At 40.9% G+C, this 11284-nt stretch overlaps 1 long non-coding RNA gene across 3 annotated transcripts in view; it reads left to right on the top strand.

Moving 5' to 3' along the window:
• Nucleotides 1-213: 213 nt before the first annotated feature.
• The window catches only part of LOC132664288 (uncharacterized), a 135972-nt gene continuing 124901 nt past the window's right edge, over nt 214-11284 (top strand). Inside the window, exons 1-2 of one of the 3 annotated variants that reach the window (XR_009603558.2) lie at nt 214-736; nt 2248-2299. This is a non-coding gene — a long non-coding RNA (uncharacterized LOC132664288). The remainder of the gene's footprint in view (nt 737-2247; nt 2300-11284) is intronic. The other 2 variants (XR_014136595.1, XR_009603560.2) reach the window with 2 other exon arrangements.

The raw sequence follows: 11284 nt of genomic DNA, 5'->3' as shown, positions 1-11284 counted from the left end.
AACTGACCTTTCATGTTCTCCTTCAGCCTTTACTTCCATAAAACGTGTAATTGCCCTTTCTGGCAGTTCATAGAAAAGTGCTTTTCCCAGCCCTTGTAGGTTGCCCTGGATGGAAAATGCCCTGGGTTCTCACAGACTTAACACCCGGCCTTGTGAACATGAGCAAGATTATTCTCTCCGAGCAGCTCTTTTCACATGTGATACGCTTGGCAGGCTGCCCTGGTAAGTGTCAAGCCCTGAATGTTTTTGTTTTTGCCCTGGTGGTCCTGAGGAGTTACTGGAATACTTCTGGGGATCTGTTTTGTATCAAACTGTGGGCCGATAGTGACATTGAGAAGAAGCAGGTAGAGACAGAGAGAGGGCTCTGGACTACATCGCATTTAATTCTGATAGCAGACTCCCTGTCTGCCCTGGCTGCCTCAAAGCTTCCTTCGGTCTTTCTTTGGCTCCTTCACTTTGTGCTTCTCAGTGTTACAGGGCAATCTTTTGTGTGCATGTGTTCCCCTTTTGCTCCCCAGAGAGGCTTGTCAAAACTCCTTATCTGCTGATGAATGAAAGGAATTTCTCCTGTGCGGGCGGGACCTGGTTAATGCAGCTCTGGCCAGCACGGATAGGTCACTGAGTTAAGGGAGCACCAAAAGGCAAAATGCGCTGAAAATATCAGAGTAGCTGTTGTGCCAGGAAGTGCCATCAGCAGGCATTTTCCTCCAAGCAGAGGGAGGGACAGGAAGAAGAGGTAAGGCTTAATAGAAGCAATCTTGAGTTAATTTACTCTGATGGAGAGAGATAGGCACTGTACTGGTTGACCATGTCTTTGGCATTTATGGCATTCATTCCACGCTGGTATTTGAAAACATGTGTTTCATGCTTGACTGTATTTTAGAGCCAAATGAGAATCAGCTCCATTTCGTCTTCATAGGGGACTTTTTGATTATTTGAACTGAGATTCATTTTCTTAATTTTTCTCCAAACCTCGATCTTCTGAAACCTTTTCCAGTTACACAGAGCAAAAGAGATTAGACTGTTATATCCATTAGCATAAACATTCTATGATGCCCAGTTATGTACCTCACACAAGGACTTGAAGGAGTGAGAACTCACTTAATATTTAGTGAATGGTGTAATCAAGGGATCGATGAGTGGATCTTCCTTCCGCCAGGAAGCTCTAGTGTATATGGCACCATTGTCCATACAAACTGTAAAAAGCAGACTGCAAGAGAGACAGAGAGAGAGAGAGAGGGAGAGAGAGGGGAAGGAAGGAAGGAAGGAAGGAAGGAAGGAAGGAAGGAAGGAAGGAAGGAAGGGAGGAAGGAAAGAAGGAAGGGAGGGAGGGGAACCTTATTTCCCAATGTTAAGCAGGGGATGGGGAGGGGAGTTGTAAGTAAGGGCAGGGAAGATGTAGGTGGTCATCCAGTCATTCCACCGAGATGTTTATTTTATGTCTGTTACATTCTTATGATTAATTTGCTAATAAGTACATACAAGTTGAAGGATGTGCCAGAAAACACCCTTCTAAATACATCACAGTCTGGGTGAAAGCTACAGGGAATGTACTATAAGGAGCATAGGGCTTAAAGTTAAGAGGCCTGAGTTTGAATCCCAGCTTCATTTCTTGCTCTGTGTAACCAACTTCAATGTACTTGATCATTCTGAACCCCCATATCGCCATCTGCAAAGTGGATCTAGGAATAACAGCTACCTTACTTGACTATAGAAAGGTTATATAATGTGTTTTAACTTTAAAGTTAGTCAATCCAATCACCCATTTTCCAGAAGGATTTGTAGCATGCAGAGTCCTAATTCAAAAAAAAAAAAAATATATTTACATCTTTGAAAAATTAAAAAGACTGTCCAATGAATCGAACTTCTGGAAAATATAATCTTTACCAATTTTCATTTCAGAAAGTAGACAATTCTTTTCAAGAATCCTCCTTGTGCAGAAAGAGTTGATCTAAAGCAGACCAAGTGGAGTCTCCTGTTGTGCTGTCTGCCAAGCAGAATGGAGGAAACATAACTGTAGTCTTGTATCCCCTGAATGGCATAGCAGTCTCATCATGCAATTAGGAATTTAGTGAGAGGTAATCTAACAGATACCTTAGCTAAAGATAAAGTCCATCTATTTCTGCTCATTGCATTCAGAATTATGCCCTTTGGGGAAGGAAGGGGGTACAAAAAGACTAAGGACTCTGGTCTCATGCTCTCGTCTACACTTTTCACCTTTGACTCTGATTCTGCATCTATCCGCAGGCCTTGCAGCTTCCTCTTACTTTGCCTCATGACCCCTAAACTCAATTTCTGAGTAAGTATGTTGCTAAAGAAGACAAGTATCTGTCTGATAACTGAGTTCTAAATTTCTGTTTACTCTTTTCTATCATCTGTCTCCCTGAAGCCCTGACACTGGCCTAATTCCTCTGGTTGTCATCTTCTGGGACATCATACACCTTTCAGCTTGCATCTTTGCCTGTGACTATCCTAATCCAGTCTCCCTTTGGTAGTTTCTTGGGCTTTTGTCACATCCTCCCAACCAGGTCACTTCACACTGTGCTAAGAGGAGCACAGCTCTGATGCTAGAACTGGCTCATTCTTCTTTTTCCTGATCCATGTTCACACTGAATGTGCTGAGAGCCGAAGTGCTTCCCAAGATGTTACAAGTCAAAGGTAGCCAGTTGGTGGTGAATGAGCCGTAATCATTTGAAGTGACCAAAGAAGACAGAGTTTGTTAGATGCATAGAGTCACAGAGTCATGTTTAGGCTGAAATAGATCTTATAGACCACTCCCAACCATCTCATTTTACAAACAAGGAAACTGAACTCTAAAGAGAGGAAGAGTCTAACAGAGGTTGTAGATAAGAGTAATTTGAATGTAAGTTGGGGACTTAAAACACTAATTTAAGATAAACAGCTCTTTTTTTTTTAACATGGGCGTGAACAGAGGAGAATGAGAAAATTTGGAACCCATATGGCTGAGGGGGAAAGGAAGTGGAAAATCTTTGTGTGGAGGCAAAGTGGGAGGCATAGGAGAGTAGAGGCAAGAAGTGTTCAAAAAGGAAATCCACCAGAAAAAAAAAGTTAAGAAAGTAAGAAAGAAAACTCAAGTATTTACTAGATCAACTGGGGCAGGAATGGAAAAGACCAATTTTAGAAATTATATTGGCGGAACACCTTGAAAAGCCAATGATGAAAGGATATTTCTAGGGATAAGGAAAAGAAAGATCTAGAGAAAAGCTCAGGCTGTTAAGGATGTCTTAAAAGAATAGTTTGAGTGAAATCTTGGAAGCAGCGGCTCTTTCCTGAAGCAAATTAGAGGTATCAGAGATACAGCTGACCCTGGTGCAGAGATAGTGTGGAACTGGCTGTAACGAGACTCCTCTGAATCAGTCAGAGCTAACTCTGTATGATTTGTTGACCTGTAACAATGTGAAATCCAAACTCCCACATTCCCAAGTTAAGGTAAATCTTGCAGTTGAAATATTGGCTGACTAGGAGGTTTTGATGACCATGCTTTCCCATATAGGTTGTGTTTTCACTTTCTTGAGTTGTTGCGGTCAATGGTAGCATTTAGTACAGCGAGTTTAGTCAATAGCAAATTTGGTGGCCATAAAGGACTGCTAATCATTTGAGTATTTACTGCAAGTGAAAACAATATCTACCATAGGTGGTCTACATTGACTTCCAAATAATACCAGAAGCAAGTGACTGCGGTCACCTCAGGGTCACGTTGACAATGCTGATCCCTAGCCTGCTTCATAGGGTGTGTATAGTCTGATGGAAATAATGTACAGAAGGTCAGTTATGCTCTTTACTACTTGTGAGGGTCCTAGATCTTATAAAACCTCAAGAGTACAGCACGTGAAGACACACACGTATATTATCATGCAAATATTCAATAACTATTTATGGTGTCTCTACATTTGATAGGGAACTATAGAGTATCCAAACAAAATTAGGTAAAAATGGGTGAGTTTACAGTGTTTAGTGTGCTTTACGGAGCTATATGTACCTAAGAGCAGCTCACTCAGAGTGTGAAGCTTATAGTCTACTTCTCAACATGACGGCATTGGGGATTTTCAAATGAAGCAGATCACCATGTAGGTAAGGTTGCTGATTTAGTTCTCAGACATCACTTATTGAAGAAAAAAAAAACCAGAAATGAAGAATCTAATAAGTAAGATCATATCTCTACAAATTATAGTCCTAAGAAGCAATTTTTAGAAAGGATTTCATCTGTAATAACTATGTTAAAGTCTCTATACCACAAAGTCAGCAAAACAAGGGAAAAGAGAGACCAGAGATATGAGGATGAATTATTCAGATTTACCAAGTGTCACTCAAGCTGTTCTGTTTTGAAGATTCACTCATTAATGTATTCATTTAGTTAATCTTATTAAATATCTACAAGGTATTTGACAGCATAAAATAGCAGGACAATGTGTTTAGCCTCAAAAAAAGCTAAAAATCTGGCTGTGAAAAAAATATCTATGGTGCAATGCATATTGCAATGAGGTTGTAATCAACATAGAGAAGGACGAAGAAGGGTGAGAGCCATCTCACAAAGGAGATGATATTTAAGCTAGGACTTAATAGATGAGTAGAATATTTCCAAGTCAACAAAAACAGGACTTTCCAGACAGAGGTAATAGTGTATGCTAACTCATAGAGGTTCGGTAGTTTCTTCCCAACTCACATGTATATGAAAACTTAATACAATAGAGACACCATTAAAAATTAGTGAGGACCCGGGCTCTGTGCTGACAGCTCAGAGCCTGGAGCCTGTTTCAGATTCTGTGTCTCACTCTCTCTGACCCTCCCCTGTTCATTCTCTGTCTCTCCCTGTCTCAAAAATAAATTTAAAAACATTAAAAAATTTTTTTTAAAAATTAGTGAGGATAATGAAATGCTTTAATAAACAAATGTACTTCAATAAATGATGCTTAGAAATGAAATATCTGTGGAAAAATAAAATTGAACCTTTACCACTATACACACAAAAAAAGTAAATTTGTGATAGATCAAAAACAAAAAAAGTCTAGAAGAAAGTATGTATTCAAAAATATATGCATCACCTTGGGGCACCTGGGTGGCTCAGTCGGTTAAGTGTCCAACTTCAGCTCAGGTTATGATCTCACAGTTAGTGAGTTCGAGACTCACATCGGGTTCTGTGCTGACAGCTCAGAGCCTGGAGCCTGCGTTGAGTTCTGTGTCTCCCTCTCTGTCTCTCTGCCCCTCCTCCCTTGTGCTCTGTCTCTCTCAAAAATAAGTAAACATTAAAAAAACATATATATATATACATATATATATATATGTATATATATATATATGCATCATCTTGAGAAACAAATGCACACATTATTAAAGAAACTATAAAGTGGACTGTATTCAAATTTAAGCACATGTTACACAAAGGACACCATAAACAAAGTAAACAGACATGCCACAACATTGGGAGAGGACTTTTGCAATGTGTATAACAAAACAAATTACTATTCAAAAATTTTAAAGGTGCTTACAAATGAGAACACATACACAAAACTCAGTAGAAAAATAGGCAGTGGCTATAAATAGGTAATTCACAGAAAAGGGGGGGATTGTCCCATAAACATACGAAAGGTTGCCTAGTTTCCCTCATAATCTGGGAAAACCACAATTAGATATAATTCCAGATTTAATTTGGCAAAACATAAAACGTTTGGTAGCAGCAGATGTGAGCAAGAATATAGAACAGTGAAGCTCTCATGCACTGTGATGGAATTAAAATTTGTTTGGAGAATAATCTAGTAATATCTGTCAAATTTGAAGATTCATATCTCTTTTATCTCATCAACTTCATCCCTAAATTCTAGTAGATGTACCCACGGAGATGTGTAAAGAACACAGGTTACAGCATTTTTGGTTAATATAAAAAGCTAAAAGAAACCAGAAATAAAACATAAGTGTCAGTTGACAACAGAAAACATATGCCATTAAAAATCAGTAAACCGGGGGCACCTGGGTGGCTCAGTTGCTTAAGCCTCCAACTCTTGATTTTGGCTGAGGTCATGGTCTCATGATTCCTGAGTTTGAGCTCTGCATTGGGCTTCACACTGACAGACAGCATGGAACCTACTTGGGTCTCTCTCTCTCAATCTCTCTCTCTCTCTCTCTCTCTCTCTCTCTCAAAATAAATAAACTTTTTTTAAAAAAATCAAAGGATGCCTGGGTAGCTCAGGTGGTTGAGCATCAAACTCTTGATTTCAACTCAGGTCATGATCCTAGGGTCTTGGGATAGAGCCCCCTGTCAAGTTCTGTGCTGAGTGTGGAACCTGCTTAGGATTCTCTCTCTCTCTCTCTCTCTCTCTCTCTCTCTCTATCTCTCTCTCCTGCCCCTCTCTCCTGCCCCTCTCTCCTGCTTGTGTGCTCTCTCTCTCTCTAAAATAAAGTAAAAAAAAATTTTAATCAATAAACTAGACCTATGAGCATCAATGAATAAACTTTAAAAATATAATAGGGACCAAAAATTAAGCTTCAGGTTGATGATATCATACATGAAGCGTGGAAAGATGCAAAACAATAATATTTTCTTTGAGGAGCAAAAATACAAAACACATGCATGGCTAAAAATAACAATGCCAAATTCATGATCATGGTAGCCCTGTGATGTTTTCTTTAAAAAAAAAAAACAGAAAGAAAAAATTCTGAATCAAGACAAGTACCTATATTTGTTAGATGGCCTTCCACAGTTTTCTGTGTGTTCTGAATGCAGTACATGGTGGAATCAAGGTTCTTGGCTATTCATATGAATCTCAGGAATCATCTAAATAGAATGTTTCTCAAAGACTACAATATTTGTGGTAGTGCTATAACCAGTAAAGGACACAAGGGCTACACGGGTCATGGATAAGGGTAATTCTTCTTACTGTGAGGGTGGCCATTGGCATGCTTCCTTGTTTATTGCTTACTGTTTCAAGATTCTTATTCATAAGCATGAGTCTAATATTTTAACAGGATAGGAAATTCTCAGCAGTTAGGTGTAGGTTAATGCTTACTGTAATTTGTGAATATGTAAATTATGAAACTCAGAACTCAACAATTGCTTCACAGACAGGAAAGTTTTCTTAGTTGAGCAAAGCGTGGAATAAAGTAACACAGACCTTCATATTTGTCTTTGTTTGTGTGTGTGTGTTGTTGTTGTTGTTGTTGTTGCTGTTGTTGTTTGTTGCTTCTGTATTTTTGACAATCCCTTGAAACATTTAAGCAGGGCTCAGCAGAGGAAGCTCTCTCTGCTCCACTTGGCATTTCAGGAGCATCTCAAAGGCTAGGAGCTGGAATCTTCTGAAGGAAGGCTCATTCACTGACTCACTCTCTAGTGGCTGCCGCTGGCTGTTGGCTGAGTCCTTAGCTTGGGTTATCAGTTGAAACCCTTCCTCACAGCAGGGTGGCTGTATTAGTTTCCTATCATTGCTTCAACAAATTAAAACAAACTTAGTGGCTTAAAACAACACAAATGTATTAGCCTGTAATTCTATAGGCCAAAAATCCGACTTGGAGCTCACTGGACTAAAAGGCAGGGGTTGAAGCACTGCATTTTTTTCTGGGGGCTCTAGGGGACAATCCATTTCCTTTTCCCAGGTTGTAGAGACTCCCCACATCCCTTTCTTCTGACCCCCTTTCTCCATCGTCAAAAACAGTGACATTGCCTCTCTTGGTGCCTTTCTTCCATGATCACATCTTCCTCTGATTGACATGCTCCTGCCTCCCTCTCTGTGAGCCCTCCTCTTCTGTGGTCATGGCTCCTTCTGACTCTGAACTTGCTGCTCCTTCTTCTATATTTAAGGGCCCTCGTATTACATCCAATCTAATCTCATCTGAAGGCCCTTCATTTAATCACATCTGCCAAGTCCCTTTTCCCATATACTGTACCATATTCACAGGTCTCGGGGGTTAGGACACGGGCATTTTTGTGGAGCCACTACTCTGTCTACTACAGTGGCTGAGTGCCAAGGATGGGCATCATGAGCAAGCCAGGTAGAGGCTGTATTGCCCCTCCCGCAGGAGCCACAAAAGACGTGTAGCAAGCATCACCTCCCCCGCATTGCTACTTGCCACGGTGGTCGTACTGTCCACACAGCTTCAAGAGGAGCGAGAGTTGACTCCCTCTCTTGATGACGGGAGTTCAAGATTCTGGAAGAGGAGTTTGGAATAGAAATACTTCTCTGAGCATTTTTGTCAAATACAACCTTCCACAAATAGCATAATAGATGAAAACGCCACCTCTCATGTCCAAATGCCTGTGGTAAAATCCCGGCCCTTCTCAGTGGCAACAGCAGTGTGTCCTTGAGAAAATCAACCTTGCTAGTGTCAAATGTCTTCATCTTTAAAATGAGCATAACGGTTGTCCTATCCCAAAGAATAGCGGTAGGGATGAGATAAGGTAACCTATATAGAATACTTCTCATGGTGCCTGGCTAATGGTGTGACCTCAAGAATTGTTGCTCTCAACCAGCCATATGCATTTAAGCAAGTGACTCAACTGCTTGGCAACTCAGCATCTTCACATGTAAAACAGCGATGAGAGTACTTACTTCACAGGATGGTTGTAAAGATTAGGTATAGTTGACAGGTAGCAAGTATTCAAGAAATTTTACACACAAATAATCATAATTAAATACACGTTTACTTAAGATTATATATACAATTATAATAATTAAATATGATGGGTTATATCTAATCACTCCCCCAAGGAAGTGACATCACCTTACAAAAAACAAACAAACAACAACAACAAAATAACAAGAGGTGGAATTAAAACCGTAAGACCATATGTACAGAGCTGCAAAGAATTTCAAAACTATTAGTTACACATAAGTCTTTAATTAGGAGTTTCAGACGTGTACCACTATGAAAATTGTCTACCGCATTGATACTGTGAGTATAGTGGTACAAATGTGCGCACTGATTCATCGTAAATGACTCGGGTTTGCTGGATATGGTTTGGACAGCAATACTGATAGAGAAACAGAGTCATAAAGAGAGGAGGAACGACGGTCACTGTGAGGCTTAGATGAGCGCTAGTCCAGTGCAAGTTGTAAGGGACTCAGAGAGCCGTATCTGTGTAAGGTTCTCGTTGAACCCAGCCGAGACTGCTGGCAACAATGCCTTAACCACATTCAGATTAGAATGGCACTGTCTAGAAACAGACTCCAAATTAAGTCATTTTTGTCTTCAGCAAGTTCTAGGACTGCTAGATAGGATGTTGGTAAATGCATGAAGCGAAAGTGATACTGTTTATAAACTTTCTACAATGCCTTGCCTTTCTTGTCTTACTGAGGTAGAAAGTTCTTTGTAGGAAACAAGATGGTGTGTGTTGGAGGAGAGTTGGCAAAGGCACACAGCTCTTCCAAGACTCTCCAGGATCAGGGCTCTGTGATGTCACCAGCAAATTCACTTTCCACCAGGGTCAGCTTCATGGACATGTGACGAGTGCAGTCATACATGGCCTTGGGCTCAGAAGGACCTGGGGTTCCTCGCTCTGTAGTCACTGTCTTGGAATTATTAATCATTTAGTCTTTGAATTTGTGTTTTGTAAGTGAAGTCTGATAGGACAATAGAGCATAAGGAGGTGGGGCTCGGAGCCTCAGCTAACATGTGGTGTGGCCTCCTGCTGCCCTCCCCCCCTCCCTGGCATGAGTTCTTGGCAGCCCAGTCCCCACCTTGTGGGCCTCAAGCCCATCACACCTCATACTTCCTCCACCAGGGGCAGGGGCAGATTAGTAAGGGAAGTCCCACATTCTTCCATTGCCCTCCACCCCTAGAGTGGGGTGGGGGGTGCTGGGTATGGACCTGGAGAAGTTTGGGGTTGTATAGGCCTTTACCCCACAGTATCTCGGGGCATGGTAATGTGATGGCTGCCCTAACTCAGGATTGTCAGCTTCATAGGGCATTTAATGGGTGACATATTTGTTGGGGGGGGGGGGGGTGGAACGCTTTTATCCACTCCTGATCAAGTTTGCTAGCATGTCCATCCTCTATGAGGTTAGAATCCCTCAAGGTCACCTGTCCCTGTGGCTTGGGTGGCCAGCGTGCAAAAGGGAGATTGACCAATAGGTCTAGTGGCTCAGGCTGAGCCCTCGGTGCCTGTGAGGGTCTATACTAACCCTGTGTATATTCACCCACCTGAGGCAGTGCAACATTAAAAAGTTAATGAAAAATGTCAAAAGGTTAATAAAGACATCTTAGAAGAAAGAGAAAAGATTATATTTTAGTAATTTTAGTAACACATTTTTCCTTAATTTTAAACAAGCCACCCCCCCCCCCCCAAATTTCATTTTGCATCAGGTCTTGCAAATTATTTTTTTTAATTTTTTTAATGTTTATTTATTTTTGAGAGAGAGACAGAGCTCGAGTGGGTGAGGGGCAGAGAGAGAGGGAGACACAGAATCTGAAGCAGGCTCCAGGCTCTGAGCTGTCAGCACAGAGCCCGACACGGGGCTTGAACCCATGGACCAGACCCCAAGATCGTGACCTGAGCCAAAGGTGAATGCTTAACCGACTGAGACACGCAGGCACCCCAGGTGTTGCAAATTATTTATCCAGCCCTGCAAAATAATCATTTCTTTCACCTCATTTTCCTTCGTGGAAGTGAAGGAAAATGCAGTGCAGGGGGCCATACCATCGAGGAGAGTAGTTTCACTAGTCTGAATGCAACAGTCCCTAAAGTAAATCAAATATGGCTTCAATACTAATCTCTGAAAGCTCTCTCAAAATAGTCTTTTCAATGGATGCTGGCGGGCAGTCTTCAATTAAATTTCCATTGTGACTCATTTCTGTGGTTGGCTCTTGGCACTTTTTTAACTGAAAGCAGACCTGTAATTGGTTAAAACGGCATAATGATTTTATGGATTTTTAAGAGTCCTACTTGCTTTTGATTGTTTCTTTCTTTCTTTTTTTTTTTTTTCTTTGTCATAGCTTTTTATTTATCTTGTTACAGGAGTGATAATGGTATAGCCTATCTCATATGGAGGTCAAAATGTTAAATTTGAAAGACTCCAGAAAGTAACCCAGGGTCTGTCCCCACCAAGGACTTTGCTCATGTGAGAGAGTTGTCCCTTGTTAGCATAGACAGCCTCTTCCTTTAGGTTTGAAAGGACAGACTGCCACACAAGCTGAGTGGCTACAGGATTTCATATCACAACCTACAGTCCGGCTGGAGAACAGTTAAATTCTCCCAAAACAAATTTTGTTTTCAGTGCATTTATTTTCTGTTTGGTATTGGATTCCCACAAGTCAATACACATCATGGGATGTTATA

This window comes from Panthera onca, chromosome F2 (assembly GCF_046562875.1).
Source record: "Panthera onca isolate mPanOnc1 chromosome F2, mPanOnc1 haplotype 2, whole genome shotgun sequence".
NCBI classification, from domain to species: Eukaryota; Metazoa; Chordata; class Mammalia; order Carnivora; family Felidae; genus Panthera; species Panthera onca.
The sequence above is the reverse complement of the archived record's forward strand: the minus strand, read 5'-3'. Positions and strand labels throughout refer to the sequence as shown.